The sequence below is a fragment of the Bos indicus x Bos taurus genome, chromosome 11 (assembly GCF_003369695.1).
Source record: "Bos indicus x Bos taurus breed Angus x Brahman F1 hybrid chromosome 11, Bos_hybrid_MaternalHap_v2.0, whole genome shotgun sequence".
NCBI classification, from domain to species: Eukaryota; Metazoa; Chordata; class Mammalia; order Artiodactyla; family Bovidae; genus Bos; species Bos indicus x Bos taurus.
In genome coordinates this window covers 25195924-25223003 of record NC_040086.1, presented here as the reverse complement: position 1 = coordinate 25223003, position 27080 = coordinate 25195924, and the positions used below count along the sequence as shown (strand labels likewise).

Sequence of the window (27080 nt, the reverse complement as noted above, 5' to 3'; positions counted from 1 at the left end):
GAGAATTCCATGGACAAAGGAGCCTGGCAGGCTACAGTCCATAGGGTCACAAAGAGTCAGACACGGCTAGGCGACTAAGCATGCAACTCCCATCTCATGAATCTCAGGGATCGCAGCCTCTGTTCTGGGATCTGGTAAATAGCCTTCAGTGTGGGGTTATCTCCTATGACCCCCAGACACCTCTCAGACGGCCAGATTCTTTCTCCTCGCTTTCCAGGTCCCCAGAGATAGGGCTGGAACCCTGCCACACCTCTCCCCTTTGGCTTGACCTCTCCTGCCTCTCTGACCCCAGTAGAGTGTCTCCTTTCCTCTGGCTGTCCTGTGGTTACAGCTCCCAAGTGGCTTCCCCACCCCAACTTTTCCCAACTCACAGTTCCTCACCACCTTTCAGCTAAAGTCTGGGTTGGATCAAACTGAGCATACCCTCTGCCCCCAGAGAGGAAGGCAGCGGGCTGGGGGGCAGGGGGGTTGGCTGGGTCAGTGTCAGGGCTGGGCCCAACCCTGGAGATCTTTGCTGGCCTTAATGCACTACTCCGAGATGAGCTGAGACAGCTCAGTCTGTGGTCCTGGCTGTTGCTCAATCTATAGGCAGGGCTGGGGGCTCTTCAGCCTTCTAAAGGCCTCTTGGGCTCCTTCTCTCCTTCCCTCCCCCTGCTTCTTCTCCCGCACCCATAGCCTCCTGGACTCTCCCTCTCCAGATCCTCATCCTTACTGCCAGGACAATCTTTCCAAACTTCCAAGTGATCCCTTCATGTTGTTCAGTCGCTCAGTCGTGTCCTATTCTCTGCAACTCCATGGACTGCAGCACGCCAGGATCCCTTCATGCCTCTGCTTAAATTCCTTCTTAATCTCCCTGTTGTCTTCTGGAAGAAATCCAAACTGCCCCACCAGGCAGGCAGGGCCACACGCCCTCTGGCCCCTCCAGCTTCATCTCTCCACAGCCTTCCATTCGTCCTGCCATGGCCCTGCCAGGGGCGCCTTGTGGTCTGCCACACCGGGGCCTGTGAGTGCTTCCCTAGCCTAGAACACCTTCCCTTTGCTTGGCTCACTCCTCCCCTTCATGAAGCAGCTCAGACCTCACCTCCCGTGAGAAGCCAGCCTTTCCTGACAGTTCCCCAACCCCCGCTAAGAAGGTGAGCTCCTCATATATTACACAAACAACCCTCAACCTCACCTAGGACGGGGACCTGGTCTTTGTAGCAGGTAGATATGCAGGAATGAATGGATGGATGAACAAATGAACGCACCTATGGCCAGGGGTGACAGCCAGGAAAATGGCATGCTGACCACCGGAGGACCATGTGACCCTCTGGGTTTTCTGCCCTCCCCCACCCGCTGAGCCCTGTCCCTCACTTGACAATCCCCTTCCTTGTGTCACTTCTAAGCCCTTCAGGGTCCCTACCCGACCTCACCCCCAGAAACCCCCTGGCAGCCTCTCTCTAGTCTCAGAGTGCCCTCCTCCACATACTCTTGGTTGTCCAGTAAGCAAGAATCAGCCCCGCACTCAGCCAGGCCTCTGCAGTACCAGGCCTCCTTCCACAGGGAGTAGTTACTGGGATCAGGACCAGGAGGCAGGATGTCTCTGCCCGTTCCCAGGAAGCCTCCTGCTGCCTGACTGGGCAGCTCACTTGATCCTCGGAAAGCCCGCATCACTTCCCTTGGACCTCAGACATCATGTTTTGCAAAAGGGAAATTTCATCTATTCTGCGATGCCATACCATTTTTGAGAGCAAGGGCCGCATGGGAAAGTGAGACTTCTAAGGCAAGGTTGTCATAAAAAGACATTGTTCTTTCAGATGACTTACTCTGGAGGAAGCCACCATCATGTCATGAGGACATCCAAGCAGCCCTAGAAAGGGATCCATGAGGTGAAGAACTGAGAGCCTCTGCCAACAGCCAGCACCAGCTTGTCAGGTGGATCTTAGAATCACGTCCTCCAGCCCCAGTCAAGCCTTCAGATGACCACAGCCTAGGCCAACATCCCGATTGTAACTTCATGAGAGATCCTGAGCCAGAAACCCCCTGCTAAACTGCTTCCAAGTTTCTAATCCCCAGGTTGCATGAATCTCAGCTAAATTTTGGACTAATTTATTATAGAGTGATAGATAATTAATAGAGATTTGACAATTTTATGATTCTCAACTCCTGGCCACAAGGAAACACACAGTGAACTTCAAGGAAAGGGCTGATGACTAGAACTGAAAGTCCACAGCTGCCCCAGCACACGTGTACAGACATGATTACTGCAGAGCTGAGTCACACGTACCTACCCAGATGGGTCAAACCAGAATCATTCTTCATTTTTCTCGTACTCTTTTCATCTTGATCTGATCATTCCTACTATTGACAAGCAGGGGGAAAAAGAAAAGAAGAAGCAAAAAAAAAGAAAACCTTTAAATTGCTCCTTAGACATATCTCCATTTCCATACATTTAGCTTGGTCTCTTTTGTATAAAATTGCTGAGTTTCCCAAGATTTTCTCATCCCTTCCCCTTCTCCTAGCCAAGATAATTTCCTGGTGCAGGGAGATGTTTATGGACCTCATGGTGGTGGGAAGAGGGAGTTGAAGTTCTAAGTGGAGTCCTCTGCATTTTTATACACACACACAGGTGGGACAGGACTGGAGCCTCCTGGTCCCTGGGGCTCACTGGTAGGGGTGAGGCTGGAGAGGAGTGATGCTGAAGCATGTGGTCCCTGATCTGGGCTGGTGGTACAGATCTTGCCTCTGTGGTCCCCGGGACTTAGGACCACCTGGGCTCATTCTTCCTACCCACTCCAGAACAAGCAGTGTGCCATGAAGCTGTCTCCCAGACAACTTTCCCCAGCCATTTCAAACCACCTCCTGGGTGGCATACTATTGCTTTGGTGGCATCTAGAATCGCTGCTTTGCACAGGGAGTGTCACTAAAGTTTCCTCCCCTGCTGCAATCTGAGTCAAGCCCTACCCACCCCTCGAAGCAGGATTTTCCCTCAGACCTAACGGGTTTCTCCCACACAAGCCTCTGAGGTTGAAGGATGGTGCTGCTTTCTTTGGATTCCCCTTTCCTGGTCCCATTGCTGTTAGCAGCAGCTTCTCTGCAGCCTGTCTGCGTCAACCTTGCTTGAAGCCTTGTTTCGAAGCCCCCTCCACTAGGCAATAAGCTTCATCAGGGAGGGCTACAGGGAAACAGGAATCATGAGAAAATGAAAACACATCACTTTACATATCTGCATGCAGGGATCCATAGACACCAATATCAAGATGTCCATCTACTCAGGGCGCTATGGTAGACACCCTGGGGTGATAGGGACCAGTTCAGGGACTTCTCAGTGTTACCCCAGGAGCCCCACCCCACCCTGATCCTTTGTCTTCCCTCTCAAGACTGTTTTCTTTTCTCCCCATCTCTCAAAGGCCTTGGGAGGGAGGCAAAGAGGAGGGAACTATAGATCTTCCTAAGGATAAAAACTTGGAGGTGCCCATCTAGCTGGTGGATTTCCATGGCTTAAATGCCTCCTGCCACTCGAGGCTTCTGGACGCAGTCCCCTCGCTGGGCTCCAGACCCCTCCATCGGCTGCTCCTGGACTCCACTCTCTGATCTCTCAGAGGCTCTTCCAACTCAGCCTGTCCCAAACGGACTCGTCCTCTTCCTTAAGCTACCTGCTCCTCTTTCCCCAAACCCACACGCATCTGGTCCTCTCTGCTCCCTAAACAGCTCCCCTCTTTCCCTCTCTCTCCCACTGCACTGAGTCAGCCCTCAAGTTCCGCTTCCCATCTGGGTCTCCTCTCTCCACCACCCTCCCAGCCCTTCATGGTGACTGCAGGACTATTCTTAGGGCAAGTTGGGTCTTAAGCCCTCAAGCTTAAACTCTTTCCCGAACTTCCCGGTAATCACAGGACAGGGTTTGGCGGGGCGGCACGCTGCGCCCTAATCCAGCCTACCCTGACCCTTCTGCTCTGATGTTTATGAGCAGCTTCGCGGGTACCCAGACAGGCCTGGCTCTCTCTTTGCCTTCCCTGTCACACGTGTTGTTGGAATGCTCACTCCCTTGAGTGCCTGCTGAACTGCTCATTTTTCAAGATCCTGCTTGAGTCACATCCCCTGGGAAGGCATCTTGAGTCAGAGTTAATCATGCCCTTCTTCTGTTACCATGGAACGTTATTCACGTTTCCCCTTGGGTGCCCCTCCCATCCTCCACCATGCAGCCTGGCCACAGCACAACCACCTCCCACCTGGACTGACTGTTCCAAGTGTCTCCTGACTCAGCCCCCTGCCCTTGCCCTCGCCTCTTCCAGGCTACTGTGGACACAACAGTCCAAGTGGTCCTCTGGAAAAACCAGTCAATAAACATCTCCCGGCTCAAAACTCTCCAGTGCCTCCCATCTCACTCACCATAAAAGCTAAAACCCTAGAGTGGCCTCTGAGATCTCCTGGCCTGGTCTTCCTTAACTTTGGACCTTCATCCCTGCTCCCCTTTCCCTCCCCGCCCCAGAAACACTGGCTTTCTTATTGCTCCCGTAACCTTGAGGCCTTCTCCTGCCCCTGGGCCTTTGCACATCCCCCAGAAACCCACTCTCATCTCCCCTATCAGATCAAGTCTTGGTTCCGGTCTCACCTTCTCAGGGAAGCCCACCCTCCCAGGCCTGTGAACACTGCAACCAGCCTCTGGCTCCCAATCCCCCCTTATCTGCTCCATTTTCCTTTTTTACAGCACGTTGAAGAACTGATGCTTCCGAACTGTGGTGCTGGAGAAGACTCTTGAGGGTCCCTTGGACTGCAGGGAGATCAAACCAGTCAATCCTAAAGGAAATCAACCCTGAATACTCATTGGAAGGACTGATGCTGAAGCTGAAGCTTCAGTACTTTGGCCACCTGATGCGAAGAGCCACCCCTTTGGAACAGACCCTGAGGTTGGGGAAGATTGAAAGCAGGAAGAGAAGGGGACGACAGAGGACAAGACGGTTGAATGGCAGCATCGACTTAATGAACATGAGTTTGAGCAAATTCTGGGAGATAGTGAAGGGCAGGGAAGCCTGGAGTGCTGCAGTCCATGGGGTCACAAAGAGTCACACATGACTTAGCGAATGAACAACAATGATAGCACTTTTCACCTTCTAAACTTATTAGTTAACTTATTTTTTAAAAAGTTTTATAGCCTGTCTCCCCTTCCAAAACTATCTGGTTTGTTTACTCATAGATCCAATGAACCTAGAGTATTGCTGAAACATGGTATACACTCAATAATAAATGCATGAATCAGTTAACCAAAGCTATTTATTGGTGGGCTTCCTCAGTAGGCAGTGAGGCCCTAGAGATGGAATCCATGCTCAGCCACCTCTGGACCCTCAGGGCTTAGCCCACTGCCCTGGCCACAGTGGTTGGACAAGAACCACTTATTGAATGAATGGATAGCTGTTTGGAGGGATGAATAAACTAGGCCCTGCCCTTTTGGCTGAGGGAGAAAAGCAGGGACCTGAGCCCTCCACACAAACGCCCAGTTTTTCCTGGGCTCCTCCTGTACCCTGATCTCCCGCATCTTCCCAGAGGGTCCTGCCTCAGCCCTTTCCCCTCAGGCCCAGGCCTCACTGGCTGTTTGTTTAGAAGGAGTTGATAAGTTTACCTCCACCCAGGTAAGGCTGTCTGAATACTGTCTAAGACTGGGTGCTTTCCTAGAAAGGTGATACATTGCAACCAGAGACAATCCCTTAAGCCAGAGGATTGGAGCAAAGCGGTCAAACACCAGGTGTTTCGGGCTGTAAAAGGCTTCCGGGGCCTGGGCCGTGGCTCAAACTGGGGCAGCGGGGTGGAGGCCGCTGTGGCCTCTGTACAGGGTGCCTTGACCTTCCTGGGTGTCCTCCTGAGGACCGGACTTGTGCAGGGATCAGCCCTGAGCTGAGGAGCAAGAAGGCCGCTGCCCAGGCCCCCCTCCGCACTCCCCGCCCCTCCAGTCTCACGCTCCTCCTACTATCTCAGGGGTACCGAGGAGGTAAGGGGTGGGGGTAAGACTTGGCGCCCCACCCCCCAGGCCTGGGATGGACCCCCGACGATGTGGGCCTTGGGGTTTCCGGCTGTTTTTGTAGCCACAATCACGTGTTCCTTCGTGTAACCTGAGCCTCCAACCCGGCATGAGCCTGCACCCCAGCTCCCGACCCACATCTGCTTCTCATTTCCGCCCCAGGAAAATGGCCCAATTTCCATGAGTCGCTGGCCCAAGCCCAGGCTGGAGCCTCTCAGCGGCCAGCCCCACCCAGCTGGGTTCCATTACTGGGGAGGGGGGTAGAGGCTGAGAGAACATTAGAGGCAGTGGGTGTGTCATGGAGCTGGCGGGGGTGGGGGGCAGGAGGCCAGAGTGCTTGGGGTGGTTCTGTCAAGACTTCGCAGTGTGTCCTTGGGGGAGTCCCCAGCCTCTCTGAGCCTGTTTTCTCATGAATAACACATGTGTTACTCTACTGATGGACATCTTATGGGGACTTGGGGGACCAGGGTGATTCTTTAGGATGAAAATAATGGAATTTTCCCCAAAGCCAAACTGAGAATAGATTGGCCTGGAAACAGAACCAGTGGAGCTGGCGCATGTCAGGAAGCTGCTGAGGACCCAGAGCCACTTCCCTACCTGCTTGGGCTCCCCCCGGGGCAGTTTGATGGGGTTTGGGCCTAAGTCCTCGTCCAGGCTAATCCCAGCTCTCAGTTCTTGGTCTACCAGCATTTATTAAGCACCTAGGATGTGTCAGGCCCTGGGTGGGCAGGGGTCGGGAGACCAAAGTGATGAATACAACTTAAGCTTTTTGTCAAGGAACTTAGAAGTAAATAAATACAGTCCAACACAGCAGAGTGCGGGGGATATGAATGGAATGAGGCCAGAGGCTGGAAGTAACACGTTCTATTTTAGTTGTGCAGTGGAGATCCTTGACTTTTAAGATGTTCTTGATTTTTTTTTCTAATAAAATCTACAGCAAACTCCATCCTCCCTCCAACAAAGACCAGGACCTTAGAAAGTGCCCTCCAGACACCTCCCACCCTTCACATTCTGTGAAGAGAATCCCAAATCGGTTCTCTCTGTGGGAGCTTGTCAGGGACTCCACAAAGGGAGGTCCCACCTCCCACACCACCTCCCCTCCAGGCCTCTGGTGTCAGCTTGCTACCCTCACCCTGCACGGGCCATGCCCCACCATACCCCCTGCTTCCTGGTCAGGGGGCAGAGCCTGAGCTGGAAGCCGCAGAGGGCTGGTGGAGGCAGAGAAGGGTGATAGCACGAGACCCTTGGCTTTGCCCCACGTACCTAGCCACTAGCAGCAGGACAAGAGTACCTCGTGCAACTTCGGGGGACATTGTGGGGTCCTCACCCCACCCATGGGCTTCCCTGGTAGCTCAGACAGTAAAGAACCTTCTTGCAATTCAGAAGACCAGGGTTCAGTCCCTGGGTTGGGAAGACCCCCTGGAGAAGGGAATGGCTACCCACTCCAGTGTTTTTGCCTGGAGAATTCCATGGACAGAGGAGGCTGGTGGGCTACAGTCCCTGGGGTCACACAGTTAGACACGACTGAGCAACTTTCATCTCACCCACAGGCCCCTGAACTAAACCACCATCTTGGAGGCCATTTTGTAGATGAGGACTCCGAGGAATAGAGAGGCTCAGTAACTTGCTCAAGAACAAATTGGTTGGTCTGGAACCTCATCTCTCTGACCCCAGGGTCTGTGATCTTTGCGCCAGCTTGGCACTACTCTGAACTGAGAAACCCAGTTCTGTCACTCACCAGGAATGTGACCTTGGGCAAGTCTTCAAAGTCTCGCTTTTCAAAATATGCTTTTTTAAAAAAAAAATCAGCTTTATTGAGGGATAATTTACACACAATAAACACACAGATTAAGTGTGTTTGACTCACCTGAGCTTGATGACTCTGGATGGATGTACACATGCCTGTCACAAACCACACAATCAAGATACAGAACATTTCCCTCCCTGCAGGAAGCCCCTCCTTCTGTAAAAGGGGCAAATGAGAGTACCTGTCTCCTGGCATGTCAGGAAAGGCAAATGAGGTGATACTGGCAAGATACTCAGCAAGGCTCCAGGCGTGAAGTAAGTACTCCGTCAACATGTATCACTTTTATGACTGCATCTTGCCTCCACGGTGCCCCCTTGAGGCTGGGGCAGGGATGGAGGCAGGTGCAGCAATGGTGTCTCTGAAGCCTTCTCCTCCCCATTGTGAAGGCATCAGCCCATCTAACAGAAGACTTGGGATAGACTCAAAACCTCTGTCTTCCTCCAGGAGCCCCGAGGGGCTGAGTGCAGAGAAATGGGCCAGCTCCTGCCCTCAGGCTGGCCCAGAACATAGGTCCTCTGTTCTGAGACCTTCCCACGTCTGTCTCCAGCATTGGAGGCAGGGCCAGCTCCATGAGTTGGCAAGCCATCAGTCACTCAGGACTCCGTGCTCAGAAAGCCCTGTACTTGGTTTAATGTTCTGATGTCACCTTCTTGCAATCTTCAATAATTTTGAACAAGGGACCTTGAGTATTTATTTTACACTGGGCCCTGCAAATTAAGTAGCAGGTGATGATGGTGGTGAAGGTAGGGTGAGCTGGCTGGTTTCCTCCCTAGAGAAGCTGGTGCCATCCCTCTCTATGCATGCACACACACACACACACACACACACACAGTCATCACATGCAGTCACATATACTCATTCAGCACTTTCTCCATCCCTTCTCTGTCACTCCCCACAGATGGGCAACAGGAAGGCCTGGGTCACACTGAGCCCTCAGCCACCAGGAGGCACCCACGCAATCTGGCAGCCTGCTCGGCCTGGAAACCCCCTTGGGGACAGCTCCTGCTCATAGGGCCTGCTGGCCAGGCCACCCGAATTCCCATCCTCTGACGGTCCTCTCCAGCCGCCTCCTCCCAACTCTGCAGCTCAAGTGTGAAACCACAGCTGGGCGCCTGCCAAGGGGGCTTGGGTTTCATCACACTCGACTTCCCACACCTCGGCCAGAGGCCAAGGTCTGATGGGGCTGCTGGCCTGAGGCCTGGCCTTGAAGGCAGAGTAGGGGTAGGGGATGGCCCCCAGTGCCCCCCCGGCTTCCTGTGTATCCTAGAGGACCCCCTCTCTCAGGCCAGAGTTTCCCCTCCATGCAGTGGGACGGGATTTGGTAGGAATGGAGCACTTGCCAAGGGTGAGGGGAAGGCAGAAATTAGAGACGAAGGCATTGAGAGAGAGTCTAGAATGTCACTGTCCAGTATAGTGGCCACCACGAGCTACATGTGGCTATACGAATTTAAATTAATCTACGTGAAAGCCAATTTAAATTTCATTTCCTCAGCCACCCTAGCCACATTTCAAGCACTCAACAGCGATGTGTGGCTTGCGGCTGCCATCTTGGACAGCTCAGACACAGGACATTTTCATCGACACAGTGAGACACGTCTGCCAGTGGGGGAAAATCAAGGCGCAGGGGATGCTGGGAGCTTACTGACCCTGGGGGTGGGTAGGCCAAGGGCCGTGACGGGGACACGTTTGAGAAATGCTCTCGGTGACCTCAAGAGTGAGGAGATGGACATGCCATAGAGGGGAGTCAGGAATCAACCTCCAAGGGGCACAGAAACTCTGAAGGCAGCTTCAGCTCGTCACCCTGACTGAGTGACCAGAGGCCCCAAAGAAGAAGGTGGCGGCCAGAGCAGGTGTCCTTCCTAGCAAAGGGCTCCCAGAGCCATCTCCTAGTGAGAAATGTCATCACTCCCTCCTGCCTCACCTCTAGACTCAGGGCACACCTTTGCACGCTCTAGAATAAAGTTCTCAAACTTTAGCCTGCCTCGGAATCACCTGGAAGCTTGCTAAACCACAGCTAACTAAGTGAAAACTCGAAACACATATACTTTTACTTCGTTTAGGAGTCAACGTTGAAATACAGATATTTGGGTTGTGTTCGTCTGAGGGTTCACTCGCATTTGGCTGTCTGGGTAAATCATTGAGAGGTATTGGACTGGCTTAATCTGGGCACATTTTATAAGCTATAAATGGATCAGCAGAGGGTGATGTGGCGATTTCAGAAGAGACTGGAGGGGGCAGGAAAGAAAGGGAAGGGAAAGGGAGGAAGGAGGGAGTGGGGGCTGGAGGGAGTACTCTTTGTGTTCCCCTACTGAAGTCGCTACCTCATCTCCTCACAATGCCCTAAGAAGTTGGCTCTGAGAGGTTACACAAGGCCCCCCACCCCACCCCCAGCAGACACAGGGTCACTCAGGAATAAGGCTGTACTTCGCGTCTTCCTCCCCTCTCTCCAGCTCTGACTATTTTCGAATGAAATAAGCCTGGGAAGCAGGGAAGGCTCAGGGCTGTGAATACATTTTCTTGTTTTCTGGGCTTATTCGACTTTGACAGGAAGCTTGGCTGAGTGCAGGCATCAGAGCCCTTGCTCTCAATGGTGCTTTTAAGGCATGTCTCACCCAGAATGTAAAGAGTCGCCATCAAAAATACCAGCAGGCCTTGATGGCCCACTCAGTCCCTGAGACCCAAGCCCACCTGCCCTCCTCCACCGCCCACCCCTAGCCTGAATCCCCCTCCACACGTCTGGGGAGGGTAGAGAACAACAGATCCTGGGTTGGGAAACCAAGGCTGAGGTTCCCAGCCCAAAAGCTGGCCTCTCATTTCAGGAGGACTATTTTCAGCATTGGGGAAACTATACTCGTAGAACCAGCTTTGAAGACTTTAGAATGACCCTCATTCACAGGTGAGGGCATAGAGGCCCCTCTGGAAAACTTTTGAACATCTTCTTCCCCGGACCCTTCCCTCTCCAAGTGGTAAAGTCTCACCTCCTCCTTTGCGATCACCCATTCCACCCACAGTATGTCCCCACAGCATAACCACCCTTTGGATGGCTGCTCTTATATTTGGGTAAAACCTCAGACTGTCTCTTCCACTCTCTCCACAACTGCCCAGTGAGGAGGGCAGGGTCCCATTTTATAGATGGCCGAAGGGGTAAAGCAACCACATGGCTGATCACCTGGAGGGCTGCCCGTGCCTCCTCCTGATCACAGGGGCAGGCTTTGGCAGCCCGCCACCTCCACTCCCTTCCAAAACACCTCCTGTCTCCTCACCAAGGCCCAGGAGCACCGTTGATTTAGCATTTCCTGCCCTTCTGACAATCAGTGTGCACAAAACAGGCTTTATTTAAACCACTTTTGGAGGGCATCTCTTCTACCCCTTCCTCTGGCTTCAATAAGCCGCTAATCTGAAGCAGGATAAATCATTGGCATTTAACAACCTGATTACAAACATGTTCCTGGTTCCTGTCCCTGCCCTGATGGGAAGCTCATTTCTCAAAGGGTTAATTAACAGCCTTCACACAGGCCGCATTTAGCAACGAGTACAAAGCCACACACATAAATAACGTCTCGAGCGGAAGACGAGGGTGCAGATGGCTTGTGACTTTGCCGTCCAGAGTTTTTAAACCGGTGTGAACCAGGTCCTGTCGGGACCCGGGGCCGTGAGTCAGGGTCAGGCTTCGAGGTGGGCCAGGCCAGAGACACTGGTGGCCAACTCTGTGCTCTGTTGAAAGAAAGTCTTAAAGCAAAACAGAGCACTGAGCCAAGATGTGTGTGTGTGGAGGGGGGGGGGGGGGCGGGGAGAGAGGGCGGGCCTGGGGTGGGGAATGGGCCTGCTGACTGACCCGGATGGACAGCAGCCAGGGAGGAACCAAACCAGAGACCCAGAGTCCTTCACGGGGCGCTGGGTTTACCAAGGGGGCCTCCACCCAGAGAGTATACCCTGGGGCACAGAGCCCCTTGCAGACCCTGCAGCCGGGGATGCCAAGAGTGCCCAGGCTAGGTCAGAGGAACTGTATGGGGCTGGGAAGAAGGCAGAGAGAAGGACAGCCCCAAGGAAGCCAGGAAAGTTCTGGAAGTGGTACAGAGGCATCAGCAGTTTTCTGCCCCCTTCGTGGGTAAGCTCTGTTCCTCTGCAAAGCCTTCAACTCCCAAGAGGAGGTACGCAGGACTCACCCGCCCACCATGACGGGGACACATCTCAGATTTTATCAGGGACAACTTTACAGAAACACTGTTGCAAGCAACCTGAAGCCAAAACAGAAGGACACAAATGCCAAGAAACAGAAGGAACGATGTAAATATACACTGGACATCAATGGAAATGAGAAACCAGAAAAGGCAGAGAAAAGAGGAGATCAGAATGCAAGCCTTCCACATTCTGTCTCTTCCCGTTTTCTGTGTTTCCCTGGTTCCTTATGTTCATCTTCTCAGCCTTTAAATAGATCCCATCCCTCAGCTTTCAGAGTCCCCCCACCATCCTCACCAAACACTCTCCTCCTGGGAGCAGGAGGTGCCATCTGGGGAGGCAGACAGGGAGCACCCAAAGGCGGTCCATTGGAGGTAAGGGCGCCCCCTGAGTGGCAGAGAAGAGCCCCATCTCGGTGGCAACCTGGCTGCCAGTCCTGACCCAGGGCTGAACCTGCCAGGCTCAGGCCAGGGGCTGCCTTCCCGTGCCAGGCTCAGCGCCCTGAGGGTGAGGGAGCAGAGAAAGAGATGGGGGCCAGGTCACATTGGCCGAACAGAGGGGCTCTGTGTCCAGGAGAGGCTGCCTCTCCCTGAGTAATTTTCCAGGGTTTGCCCTTCCCTCACAGAGCTCACACGGGGGCTGCCATCCTCCAGAGGGTTATTCTAGGCCAGTCACCTGTTCGGTGACCCTACCTGCTTTGATTTCGAATCCCCCTCACTCATCCGGCTTTGCTTCTCAAAGTCCCCACACCCATCTCCAGGATATGATACCCCTGAACCCCAAGACACCCAACCCACCCGCTCCAGGCCCAGCTCTCGGGTCGTTCTGGGAAGTCCCAAAGGCGCCATTGTTGCTGGGCTGAGGCCAGCATTTCTGTTTTCTCAGAAGGATCAAAGCCGCGTCCCAACCCTGCCAGGAGGAAGCAGTTGTGACTCGTGCAAATATCTGCAGTCCATTTGGGATTTTACTGTGGTGAGAAATAAATACACAGCCATCTGCAGATGATGGAAATATGACTTAAGTAACTTTTTGGTCGAGGCTATTGGGCCAGAGCCCAGATGGAAATAAGACCTTGTATCTCAGTCTCCACTGCACACTTGAAAAAAAAAGGAAAAAGCAGAGGGGAAGGGGGAAAAAAAAAAAGTTGATGAAAGCTGAAGCTCAAAATGGAGTGTGCTCTATTACTTGGCCTGAGAAGGGAAAAATAAACACCAAACAGCTCCTCCATTCAAGTGTGTGTTATCTGGCTCATCCTCGCTGAGAATTCCCTCTCCTCCCTCCTCTGCCCAGGAATTACCGCGCCTACAAACAGCCCCCACGCCCACCCCTAACCCAGGGCAGGCAGACAATGGGCCAGAAAACCAGGCTGGACCAAGACCTCTCCCTGCAGCCCCCAGAGGCCGTAAGATTGAGAAACACAAGGCTATTTTTAAAGTCCTATTTGTCTACCCACGTCGGCTCTGCGAGCCTGAGAAATGGTATCATTTGTGGGAGGTGGCACTGATTTCTTTTTTAACTTGCTCAAAGGCACATTTTTGCAAATTTGAGAAAAGCCAAAAAGGCAACAGTTTGCAAGGGTGACCTCTCCCCTGGCTTGCCCTCCTGCCCTGCAGAAAGGACTCAGGTGTATGTGGGAGCGCAGCCCCCTGCGGCTGTGCCCTGGTCTGCGGCAGGCACAGGCCCCCAGATCCAGGCCCAAGGAAGTGGAGTGAAAGATCTGGACATACAGGAGAGCTGGCAAAAGAGGAAGGAGCAAGGGAGCAAGAGAGAGGTGGGACCCGAGCGTGGTGGGGCACTCCGTCTGTGGCACAGCTCTGCTCTGGGAGGCCCCATTTGATGGAGGGGATAAACAACCACCTGCCCTGGAGAGAGAAAAGGGTAACAGGTCACACACAGAGGAAACGGCTTCTCAATACCATCCAGCCCCCTAAGTCTGTGCACAGATGCTTCAAGCAGCTGGTGTGTCTGGGGGCCAAGAGGGTGCTTCCAGGTGGGTCTACCAGGCTGAGGCGGACCTTGGACTCTGGGCTGCAAAGATCCAATGGCAATAATGAGAGCCTCTCTGTTCTTGAGATCTCTAAAGGTTTTTTTCCTGTGAGGACACAACCCCACCAAGGCTTCAGAGGCCTCCCCACTACCCACTGCCAGGACCAAGAGATGGAGAAAGATGGATGGATGACGAGAAAGAAAGAGATTTCTCCGTCTGCAGTGAGACGGAGAAGAAGAGGAAGCAGAAGCATAAAGATGCAGAGATGGGAAGATATAATTTGAGGAAGAGTGAGGAGATTTGTCTCTGTCGATCCCCTACCCCAGCTCATATCGCTGATGCTGGATGGAGGGGGACTGTTCACGAGGACCACAACAGAGGGACATGCTCTGTGGACCATTTCCTTTCTCCAACGGGTCCATGGCCCATAGCCTCGAGGTATGGTAAGCACGAAGTCTCCAGCTGCTGCCTGAACACCATGAGAAGCTGCTGTCCCCGCTCCTTCCCCGCCCGGGGACACAGCTCAGTCCACGCTCACTCAGATTTCTCCTGTGTGCACTGGCTGCACAGCCTTGAACGGTTCTCTGGTTCTCTTCGTTTCTCAGTCCTCTCACACACAAAAAGGAGATAGTACCTTCCTCCCTGGGGCGTTTCGAGTATTACTTGACATAGCATGTACGTGCGTGTGTGTAAATGCTTCACACAGACTTGGCACACAGTGAGGGCCTGATACATGGCAGCCTTAATGCATGTAGCCTGTGGTCCATAAATGGTGGGTATTGTTGCTGGTGTTCCCAGGAGACGGGCGGGGCTGGGAGAGTGCTGGAGGCAGGATGGGGAGGCAGAGGAGTCTAGGGAGAGGGGGCCAGAGGAAGGTGATGCAGAATGCGCGGAACCGTATGTTCCAAAGCTGGATGTACCCAGAGATCACCCTGACCCATCTGTGGCACCCCTAGTGCTGACCCTAACGTGGACCCCATGCAGGGTCTGAGACTAGGAGAGCCGGGCTCCCCTGCTGCATGTCCCTGGTTCCACGGCTGCCCAGGCTGGGACCACTGGTCAGCCTCCCATCAAACCCTAAGCCCCCCCACCCCCACCCTAGGGATGTCTTCCCTTTGGTGGTTTGGAACACGCAGCGCCGAGAGGAGCAGAACAGCAGCCAGATGGGCCAGCAGGCGACTCGAGGCCTACCCCGGCCCTCAGTGCATCAGGGAAGAGCAAGAAACCAAGCAGAGTCGGTCATCCTGGCTGAACCGTCTCATGTGAAAAGGCTCCCAGCACCCCTGCATCACTGGATGGAGTCTGAGCCTTCTGTCCCAGGAAGGGACAGAGTCTGATCCTTTAAGAAGCCCAGTTCTGGGGAGGGGACAGAACATCATCCCTCATTACAGCCTTCAAGAAGCACCCCCATTCCCCACCTAAGCTGACCCAGAGCCTGCTCTGCCTCCCCAGCTGCCGTGTGGGGACACAGGCACAGCCCCCACCTCCCTCCCAGAGAGGGACCCCAGCAGCAACACTTTCCCCATCTCAGAAGGGAAGTAGAGGATGGGGAATCAGACTGTGCAGGCTGCCGGGAGGAAGTCCTGAGACCTGAGTTGTCATCCTGGCTCGATCCCTTTGCAAAAGTCACTCATCCTCTCAGAGCTTCATGTTCCTCCTCCAGAAAATGGGAATAATAATCTTTACATGTTGGGGAGACAATAGCACATATCTAAGCACTTACATAACACCCCAACCCGTTCCTTTCGTGGGTGGGGAATTAGAGCAATTGGGTGTGTGTTCGTTGGCAACCTAAAGACTTCGGCTTTCAGCAGGGCTGGATGTTTGCATTGAAACTTCTCACTGGGAGGCAGATAAAATCAAGAGGCTGGTCCTTCCAGAACCTTGAGGGTGCGTGGCGGATGAAAGCGCTACTTCTGGAACAAGATGGCATGTCCCCTGACTAGGTTAACTCTCTATACCTCAATTTGCTCATCTGTAAACGGGGATGATAAGAGCTCCCCAGGCATTTGGTTAGAGGTAATGCTAAAGCTGAAACTCCAGTACTTTGGCCACCTCATGCGAAGAGTTGACTCATTGGAAAAGACTCTGATGCTGGGAGGGATTGGGGGCAGGAGGAGAAGGGGACGATGGAGGATGAGATGGCTGGATGGCATCACTGACTCGATGGACATGAGTCTGAGTGAACTCCGGGAGTTGGTGATGGACAGGGAGGCCTGGCGTGCTGCGATTCATGGGGTCGCAAAGAGTCAGACATGACTGAGCGACTGAACTGAACTGAACTGAACTGAGGATTACATAAAGCAGTCCACCTGGATCCTTCAGCACAGCACCTGTCAGCAGCAAATACTCAGGGCAGGTGGTCAGTTATGGTAAAGGCACACAACAGAGACACCTTCTAGGAACTGATGGGGAGAGACTGCCAAGATGCATGTTGAGTAGAAAGCATGGCGTGTAAGATGCTACCATCTGGGCAGGGAGTGAGGAAATCAGACCACGTGCCCGATTTGCTTGGATTTACGGAAGGGTATCCTAGCCTAAGGATCTTCCCTAGTGGCCAGACTATAAAGAATCCGCCTGTAATGCAGGAGACCTAGGTTCGATCCCTGGGTCAGGAAGATCCCCTGGATAAGGAAATAGTTAACCACCCCCCACCCCCACCCCGTCCAGTATCCTTGCCTGGAGAATCCCATGGACAGAGGAGCCTGGCGGGCTACAGTCCATAGGGTTGCAAGAGTTGAACATGACTTGGCGAATAAACCACTACCACCATCCTGGAAGGATACCTAAGAAACTAGTCAACGGGGTTACTTGTGTTGGGAGAATGAAAGGGGATGGAGTGGGGCAGCAGGCCTTTGGACTATACACATCTTCATGCGATTCTGATCCATCACCCATGTGAGCGAATTACCTATTACAAAATACTTTCAGTTAACATAAACGCGTGAGCTACTTATACTATTATTCTGTCTGAGCTTCAGTTTCTTCCCTAAATGAGGAAGGTGCTCTGTGCCTCATCCGCCTGACTAGGGTTTCATAGGGATTCAAAGAGAAAGTGAATTCACAAGTGCCCTGAGAAAGACTGGGATGAGGAGGAGGAAGGGGAGGAGGTGGAAGAAGGAGGGCAGGGATGGGACGCGCCCAGTGGGAGAATCACTGAGCCGTTGTCCCAGGAGCTGAGCCACGCCAGCTGGACACATTTTGCTCTGGCCTCAGCCTTTGGCCTCTTTCCTCAAACACCCATGGTTTAAATGGGGCCCCTCGTCCTGCCAAACATTTCAGGGGAGGTGGATGCAGGTGGGTGGGGGCCAAGGGTAGGACTCATGGGCACCTGCATATGACCCTTGACCACTGGCCAGAGTGTTGGGAGCAGGAAGGGGCGCTGGGAGTGGAGTTGTGAGATGGATGAGACATTGCAAAAGGAAACGCAAGATTCTGCCCAGCAATGGCTCAGAGAGACCCGACCTTGCCAAGGGTGTGGCTTGTGTGAAAGGAGATGGAGAGAGTCATCTCATTTATCATCACCCCCAACAGTTCTGTCATGGATTCGATTACCATCCAGATGAGGAAACTGAGGCTCAGAATTTCGGGTGTGTTTATAGTCACAGCCACGAAGTAGCTCAGATCCAGACGCAGGCAGCGCCCCTCCATTTCAGTACCGCTCCACCCTAGCTGGTAACCCAGACACGCTGGCCACTTTCTAGGTGACCCCATTATAGCAACAGAACAAAAATCACTAGAGCTTAGCTCAGAAATGGCAGCAGCAGCATTGTCGGTGGCTGAAGTGTCCCCGCTCCAGGAGGTTTCCACACCCATTAGATACCCAGAGCCTGCAGGTAGAGCCTGGGAAGGGCCAGACTTGGGAATCCCTCAGGACCCCATGCCCCTGAAATTTCAGGGGCACAAGGCTGGGAGAATGAAAGTGCTTTTCATGGAATCCCAACAGGAAACCCACGAGAACATTCCTGCCCTGAGGATTCCAACAGGAAAACCACGAGAACATTCCTGCTCGTGGGATTCCAACAGGAAAACCAAAAGAACATTTCTCCTTGTGGGGTTCCAGTTGGGAGTCAGAGTCCATGTTCCCTGCTTAACAGGCTGGCCAGTGGGTGGAGGGGTGGAGGGGAAGACTTGCCTGCCCTCACCAGAGGTCCCCAGCCCCTCAGACACACTCAAAGATTCCTCTGGCCTCTCTGGGATGGAGTGGGCCATTTGAGAACTGGCCTGCCTGGCTCCCAGTCCTTCTGTCTTTGCTCCAAGTGGCTGACCTATTACCCAGGTTCCATGCAGAACATATGGGCCTGTGTTCCTCCAAGGGTCTTTGTAATTAGGGTGAGGGCTTGTGAGCATGTAGAAAACTTATCTTAAATTTAACTGCCTCTTGAGGTGCCTCAGTCAACAGTGGGGTGCACTTGAAGAAATCTGGGACACAGCTGATTCTGCCCACCATCCTCCAAATAGCTATTGTGTCCCACCATCAGGACCCGCCTAAAACTACATGCTGAGAGGGGTCCTGAGGACAGGTTCTTGGCCCCAAGAAATTCCTATTGTAGTGGAGAAGCTGGGAGGCAATCCAACAGGAAGTGCTTCTAGAGTGCTGAAAGAGAAATGACCGCTAACCCCAGGCATTATCAAAGCAAACCCTGTTCGTGGAGTACCTATCATGTGTCAGGCACTGTCTTGGGCTTCAAGGCAGAGTGACAAAGCTCCTCCTCCCAAAAAACCATTGCCTGACGGGAGAGATCAACAAATAAATGACTACCTCACAGTGGGAGGAGAGTTAAAATCAAGGTTTGCTCAGGATGCAGAGAAGAAGGGAAGGCTTCCTGGAGGAAGTGATACTCTAGCACGCTGAGGAGTTCAGCTGGAAGTGCAGTGGGACTTTAGGGGTGGGACTGGGAGGTGGTGGGGTTTGACATAAACCTCAGTAACCATGGTTAGGATTTGGGTTATAGAACAGTGATAAGACCTTAATAAAGGCAGGGACGGGGCACGGAAGAGTAGGTTTTGGACATAGGACAGCAGATGCAGACATCAGTGGGGTGGATCTGAAGGGGAGAGCTGGGAAGGACAGAGGTCCCAGAGAGCTGGAAGAGCTGTGGGTCAAGATGGGACATGTTCCTTCACTCAGTGAAGGAGAGAGTCAGTGAATGTGGGCAGAGGAGAGGGTTGCCCTCAGGAAGATGGGAGGGAATCCAGACTTTGAAGGGGTTGCAGAGCACTGGGAGGGAAGAGTGTGACATTTGGAAAATGAAAGAAATCCTGAGTGAGATCCCAGGGCCTTTTCATCTGCAACCATCCAGACACCCCAGCCCCATGTCATGGAGTGGAACATTATGTTCCATACGAAGCCTCAGGGCTGATCCAAGCAGGCTGGCAGTGACGCAGAGCAGCTGAGGCCAAGGCAGAAGGGAATGGGTCCCTCAAGCCATCCAGCCAGCCACCAGGAGAAGTGGTGGCTGGAGAATCAGAGGCAACGGCAGGGATACACATGGCAGTGTCAAATTGTGGGGCCAAGAGCTGAAACCCACAACCAGGTCAGGGTGGAGGAAGGACAGATCTGCCTCCAGAAGGCAGGAGGAGCCTGTGGGCCTGAACTAAGTGGAAGAGGGTCAGGGGGGCAGGAGGGAGGGGCCATGGTGGGCAACATCTAAAGCAGTGGTGTGCCAGAGCAGACTTCACGGGCTTCAAGAGCGGATCGTTAAATGCCAGTAAACTCGCAAGAAATTTGTTTCAATGTTGGCGAAATCAGCCACAAAGCAGGTGTACCATGGAAATGGGAAAATGCTATTACCAACCCGGGCACCATTTTTTCCTTTCTCAGAGAGATGGCTGAGACCTGGGCCCGCGAGCCCAGGGTCTGGCCTTTCTCCACCATGCAGTTTTGTGCTGCTGTGGCCTCACTTGCAAATGACAGTTCTCAGCCCTGCCGGGGCAGGAGGTGGGGGTGGTCATCTAAACAAGCACAGCTGGATGATGCTCTTTAGGCAAAAGCATTACAGAGAGCATCACAAATGGCTTTCCTAGCCTCTCCCTGGATGTCTGATCTAAATTTAGGTCCTTTTAGTCTATGCTGAATCCCAGCCACAGCCTTTCCTTCCTTCCTGCAGGCTCTTTGGAGATGGCCATAAGGAAGGCCCTGCTGGAAGGCGGCTGACCTTTGTTGTTTCACCTGCGAGTTTGGATGTGGCTTTTGGGCCAAAGTCCCCCCAAACCTCCCCTGTGCCTCCTCCAACTACCCCTTCCCTCATGCTCAGAAACTTGCAGTGGCTCCCTAATCCTCTCCTGATGTTCCAGACGCCCCACCCCTGCCTAAGGCCATCCCCTTTTGGATCCACGATGATGACACCACTCTTTGCGCGATGTCCTTCCACATCAGGACACCTCAGGCATGTCCCTACCCTCTCCAGGGCTTATCTGTGCTCTAAGGATGATGTCTATAATAGACCCTGTGTGATTTTTCTGTAGGTAATAGAAACTGACCAACAGGGACATCAACCATAACAGAGTTTCCTACCAAGAAGTCTAGAGGTGGGTAGTTATCTAGCTGGTTTGGAAACTTCAAGATGCCAGTGCTCTGGATCAGGGTCCAAATGGTCTCCCTCATGGTTGCAAAATGGCTGCCACAGCTCCATATATCACATCTTCAGACTTCCTCCAATGTCTGGATGTAGGGTGATAGTAAAAGTGGAAAGAGCTGTCTTGTGTGCTTTCCTTATTTGATCAGGGATGAAAAATCTTTCTCAGAAGCTTTTCTATCACGATTCCCCACAACTCCCAGCAATTTTTTCCTAGATCTTGTTAGCCAGAACTGAGAATGTCCTTTAGATGGCCAACAAACATGGTGTTTAGAGAGTATCTGAAGATCAGACACAATGGCCATGAATGTATTACCTGTTGTTAGGAGAGCGCACCACCTCCCAGACTCCTGCTCTGTCTCCTGACTGGTCACCCTGAGGCTGTAGAGGCATCCTCTTCCCTAGGGGTTACTCTTCACCCTGAAACAACAGTGCATGAATAGGCTTGAGTCCAATTAAGTGCAATTGCATTGATGATTCCAAGAGCAGAAAGAAGGTCTGAGTCTTGTCACAGACAATCTGCAAATCTGTATTGGCCTCCCTGTATGTCCAGCCCAGGGGAGGCCAGAGCCTGTCCCTTGTACACTAATCATCTGGGTAATCTTGCCTGAAAATGAGAGTTACATGGAAAAACTTTTTAAAGTCTCCTTGCTCAAAAAAACTCAAAACCCCAGTCTAATCATGAGAGAAGCTAACAGACAAGTTTGATATCCCTGACAAGTTTTCCTGTCAAGGTTCTCAGAAGCAAGGACAGGCAGAGAAAATGCCATGTCCCTGAGTGGACATGATAACGCAATGTAATATGGTATCCTGGATGGGCTCCTGGGATGGAAAAAGAACATTAGATTAACTAAAGGGGGCCTTGAATATAGCATGGACTTCAGTTAGTAATAATCTTAATCTATCAACACTTGTTCATTAATTTTAACAAGGTACCACACTAATGCATGATGCTAGCACTAGAGAAACTATGCAGGGTATGTACAGCATATATAGGAACTCTTTTTACCATATGTTCAGTTTTGCTATAAATCTAAGATTGGTCTAAAAAATAAAGTGTAATATATATATATATATATATATATATATCTCCAGGCCTGCACTGCAGACCAATGACATCAAACCATGGATAGGGGAGCTTCAGGGCCGCCCCATTCAGGTTTCAGCTCCCTCATTTTCTTAGCATCTCTTGGATTCCCTGCCAGTGACTGTCTTCCCTTCCACTCCTTCCCAGCAAATGGCACAGCAACCTGATCTCTCAGGCTTTTCCCTCCCTGGCACAACTCTAGGACTAACCCTGGGCTCCTACCTGGCTCTTCCCCCAGAGAGTCTCCAGCAGGAATCAAGTTCCCAGGTAGGAATCACAGTGAGGGGCAGAGACTCATGTTAGGCATGCTGGCTGCTTCTGGAGGCAGGTCCCCTGTTTTTGCCCAAACTTCATTCGATGAGAATGAAGAGGAATATGGTTACACAGGAAGTGTCTGAAAGCTGAGGGAGAAAGCTGCATCTCTTGGAGATCTAAAGTCAGAGTTTATACAGAATAGAGTTAGGAGAACTGCAAATTTTGCATAAGATTCTTCCCGAAGAATGTTGACAATTTAGAGGAATAAGCTATGAACACAGGTTTTGGGGCCAGACACATTTCAAATTCGAGTTCTGCTGCTTATTAGCTGAGTGATGTTTACATCAATCAGGATAGGCTGTTATGCTACAAGAACAAATAACCCCAAAATGGCAGTGGTTTAAAGCAACAAAGTTCTGCTCAGGGACACAAAGCCTTGTTGCACGTCTGGGTGGCTCTGTGCAGCTGCTCTCCATGTGAAGACCCTGTGGTGTGCCTCCAGACTGACACAGCCTTCCCCACTCACCACGGAGCAGGCAGAGAAATGGGGGTCAGGCACCAGTGATTCACTGCTGCCACGGAAAGGGACCCATATCATTCTATTCATATGAAAGTCAAATTACCTCATCTAACTTCAAGAGGACCAGGAAGCACCATCCTCCCATGTTCAGGGAAGGAGAAGGGAACTCAGTGCTGGTGAGTAATAATAATGTTTTCCACAACTTCTCGCTAGTGGTAAAGAACGCTCTGGCCAATGCAGGAGACACAAGAGATGTGGGTTCAATCCCTGGGTCGAGAAGATCCCCTGAAGGAGGGCATGGCAACCGACTCCAGTATTCTTGCCTGGAGAATCCCATGGACTGAGGAGACTGGCAGGCTACATAGTCCATAGGGTCACAAAGAGCTGGACACGACTGAAGCGACTTAGCAGGCAGGCAGGACACAATTTCAAGTACTTTAACCTGTTTCCACATCAATCTGCTCACCTGTAAAATGGAGACAATGATATTTTCCATAGAAGGTTGTTGTGGGGATTGAATAAGGTCTTCAGGCTAGCCATTCCAAGTATGCGGTCCTCATGACAAACTGATTGGCTTGGGATGGACACACCTCAGTGACGCCAATCAGAAGTTTCTTTTTTAATTAAAACATTTTTATATTACTTTGAATTTATTTATTTAAATATTGGTTTTTGTTGCACTGTACAGTATGTGGGATCTTAGTTCCCTGACCAGGGATTGAACCCATGCTCCTTGCAGGAGAATTGTGGAGTCTTAACCACTGGACCTCCAAGGAAGTCCCCAGAGTTTTGCTTAAGATTTCTTTATGGAAGCTGGAGAGACTTTATCTTCCTCTGAGATACTGAGTGATGAGATCAAGACTGTTTGTAGCTCTCATACATAATGAGCAATTGTTTTTTGTCTTGATAGAAAATAAATTACAGAAACTATGAGAGTCCCTGAACTCCATTTAACCTAAGACTAAGTGGCAACCCACTCCAGTACTCTTGGCCTGGAAGATCCCATGGACAGGGGAGCCTGGTAGACTGCAGTCCATGGGGTCTCTGGGAGTCGGACACGACTGAGCGACTTCACTTTCACTTTTCACTTTCATGCATTGGAGAAGGAAATGGCAACCCACTCCAGTGTTCTTGCCTGGAGAATCCCAGGGACGGGGGAGCCTGGTGGGCTGCCGTCCATGGGGTTGCATAGAGTCAGACACGACTGAAGCGACTTAGCAGCAGCAGCAGCAAGTAGCACCTAAGGAGGTTTCCTAGAGCAACTGCCACATTGACTAAAAAATACCATTTATTCCCACAGAATTGATGAGATTCAGTTCAATGGATTCATGGAACCCAGTGATTTCCCTGCATAATTTGTAACAATTTATAATTAAATGCATGGAGATCCATTTAAGGTAAAAGAAACGTTGCTTTTTTAATTTCCCCAAATAAATTACATCTAGCTAAAATCTGCCTTTGTCATGATGATAGGCAGTGGATAAAGAAAGTTGTATTGAATAGAAGGACCCCAGGCTAAGCCTGGCCCATGAAGATGGACGGCAGAGGCTTAATCGTCAATGCATGGTTGTCCCTATTGTCACCCACATGGTCCATGCAGAGCGGGTAACTTGACTCTGAGGAAGACCTGGCCTGGGGACCTTTCTCAAGGTTTCTGAGCCTCAGCACCTGGGGTTCAGTTTCCCAAGGCACAGAACAGCCCCTCCTCCGCCCAGGGCCACACCTCAGCAATTCTTGGGGGCTGATCTCTGGGCTTCATGCCCCATAGAACCCCCAACACTTCTCCTCTGCAGTCCAAGAAGGCCCACACTTCCTACAGGCCATGCACCTCTTGGCCCTCTGGACATCCGCCCTGTTTAACCACCTGATGGGCACAGGCCCTCCAAATCACAGGGCAGCCCACCCCAGCCTGACAACTTCTCCATTTGGCCGGAAACACAGACCAAAGACTGTTATTTCCCTCCTGCTGATAAGGAAAGCTCAAACCTCAAGAACTCAAAAGCCGGGCTTTCCAGAAGGGTAAAGGAAAAGGCACACACTCCTTGTTTTATCCTGATAAGCCAGCAATCTGAAAAGTAGAAAAATTAGACCCCATTTCTTGACAGTTTGTTCTGTTGCTTTATATTGGCATCAGGCCCAACTGCCAAATATATTCATATTAGGTTGGTACAAAAGTAACTGCAGGTTTTGCATTGTTGAAATTTGCCATTTGGTATTAGAACACATTCTTAAATAAATGTGGTTATGCTATACAGCTTTTTAACGTGCACTTCTGGCTTTATGTATTTTTGTTAATGACTTATTAGTGCTGTTTATTTTAGACTATGGAAATGATGTTAGACAAAAAGCAAATTCAAGTGATTTTCTTATTTGAGTTCAAAATGGATCATAAAGCAGCAGAGACAACTCATAACATCAACAATGCATTTGGCCTGGGAACTGCTAACGAACATACAGTGCGGTGGTGGTTAAAGAAATTTTGCAAAGGAGACAAGAGCTTTGAGGATGAGGAGTGTAGTGGCTGGACATGGGAAGTCGACTACAACCAACTGAGGGCAATCATCAAAGATGATCCTCTTACAGCTACTGGAGAAGCTGCCAAAGAACTCGGTGTTGACCATTCTACAGTCTTTCAGCATTTGAAGCAAACTGGAAAGTTGAAAAAGCTTGATAAGTGGGAGCTTCCTGAGCTAACCAAAAAAAACCCCAAAAAATCATCACTTTCAAGTATTGTCTTCTCTTATTCTATGAAACAACAATGAACCATTTCAGAATCGGATTGTGACATGTAAAGAAAAGTGGATCGTATACAACAACCAGTGATGACCAACTCAATGGTTAGACCAAGGAGAAGCTTCAAAGCACCTCTCAAAGCCGAACTCGCATCAGAAAAAGGTCATGGTCACTGTTTGGCGGTCTGCTGCCCGTCTGATCCACTGGAGCTTTCTGAATCCTGGTGACACCATTACATCTGAGAAGTGTTCTCAGCGAGTCGATGAGACGCACTGAAAACCGCAAGACCCGCGGCAGGTCAACAGAAAGGGCCCAGTTCTTCTTGCTCCATGACAAGCCCGACAGCACACTCCACAACCAATGCTTTACAAGTCGGACAAATCTGGCTGGAAAGTTTCGCTTCATCTGCCATATTCACCTGAACACTCACCAACTATCACTCATTTCTTCAAGCATCTCGACAACTTTTTTGCAGGGAAAACGCTTCCACAACTAGCCAGAGGCAGAAAATGCTTGCCAAGAATTCACTGAGTCCCGAAGCACAGGTTTTTATGCTATAGGAATAAGCAAACGTATTTCTCATTGGCAAAAATGTGTTGATTGTAATGATTCCTATTTTGATTAATAAAGGTGTGGTGGAGCCTAGTCATAATGACTTAAAATTCATGGTCCAAAACCATAATTATGTTTGCACCTACCTAGTAATATATGGGGACAGGAGGTCCTAACAACTCACGTCTAATCTGCTCACAATTTATCCCAGTTTCTGGCTCACAACTTAAGCTGTAGGTCTCAATATGTACTGGCTCAATAATTACTTATTAATCACAACTCTTTGAGTGCTAAGGAATAGAAATTAAAACTTCATCAACTTTTTTTAGAAAAAAAGTCATTGGCTCTTGTAACTGAGAAAACTGCAGGCAGGCCTGGCTTCTGGGAAGATTGGAAGGATGTAGAACTGGATCTTCTCTCCAGCCCCCTAGCCTCCTTTCCTCAATGTGCTGGTTTCATTTTGCCAACAGCTTCTTCCTTGTGTCCTTGGGCAATGGCTCCAGTAGCTTCAGGCCCGCATGATTCAGCATCTCTTCATAACAGGATCTCAGTGGAGGAGAGACTCTTTTTCCAGCATGCAAAGCCCAAATCTTAAGTGAGACTCTGATCGCACTATATCTACCCCTGAACCAATCATGTGGCCAAAAGGATGGTATACCCGATGCCCACTCTGGATGGTGGTGAAGAGGCTCCGTAAGAAACAGCTTCACCAAGAAGAGGAGTAGCTCCTCTAATGAAAGTGGGAGCTAGGACCTAGAAAAGAGAGGAGGGTGCTGCACAGGCAGGCAGAAACAGCAGGCATCCCCATGCATAGTGTTGGGAACTAAAGCAGGTCGGACATGTATTCAGTTAGGTTCAGTCATGACAAGTGTTATCACTTAGGGTGAGTTAGCTGCTGTAACAACCTCCAAATCTCAACGGCTTAACATATCAGACTCACTCGTGTTACAGTCCAAAGCAGGGTGTTGGGGCGCTCTTCACGCAGTCATCTGAGGACCCTTGTTTTACTGCCTTCCTTATTCTCCAGGGCTCTGGAGTCCTGTGCTCCCAGATGCACAGATGGGAAAAAGAGGAGTACACAGAAGGTCATACAGGAAGTTTTCAGGGATTATGGCCAGAATTAGTGCATATCACTGGTCCAATTTCCATTGGCCAGAACTTGGTAACCACATATAGTAATAGCAAGGTTGGCTGGAAAATGTTCTCAGGAAAAAAAGATACACAGCAGTTGATGAGTTCATAGTCTCTGCTAAGTTGAGAGAGGGCCCCTCACAGGCCGAGTTGGCGTTTGGGAAGACGTGGGGGCAGCAAGGAAGGTGGGATAGGCTTGGAACTGAAGGCTGCCAGCCTCTGCCCTCCAGACTTTTTAAACTTGGGAAGGTCACTCTCC

The 27080-nt window shown here is 51.1% G+C and overlaps 1 long non-coding RNA gene across 1 annotated transcript; it reads right to left on the bottom strand.

The window, feature by feature from the left end:
* Positions 1-27080, bottom strand: LOC113901141. The gene is made up of 3 exons (XR_003513328.1): positions 26631-27080; positions 20860-20963; positions 1-3154 (listed from the first exon to the last, which is right to left on the bottom strand). It is a non-coding gene; the product is annotated as an uncharacterized LOC113901141 (long non-coding RNA).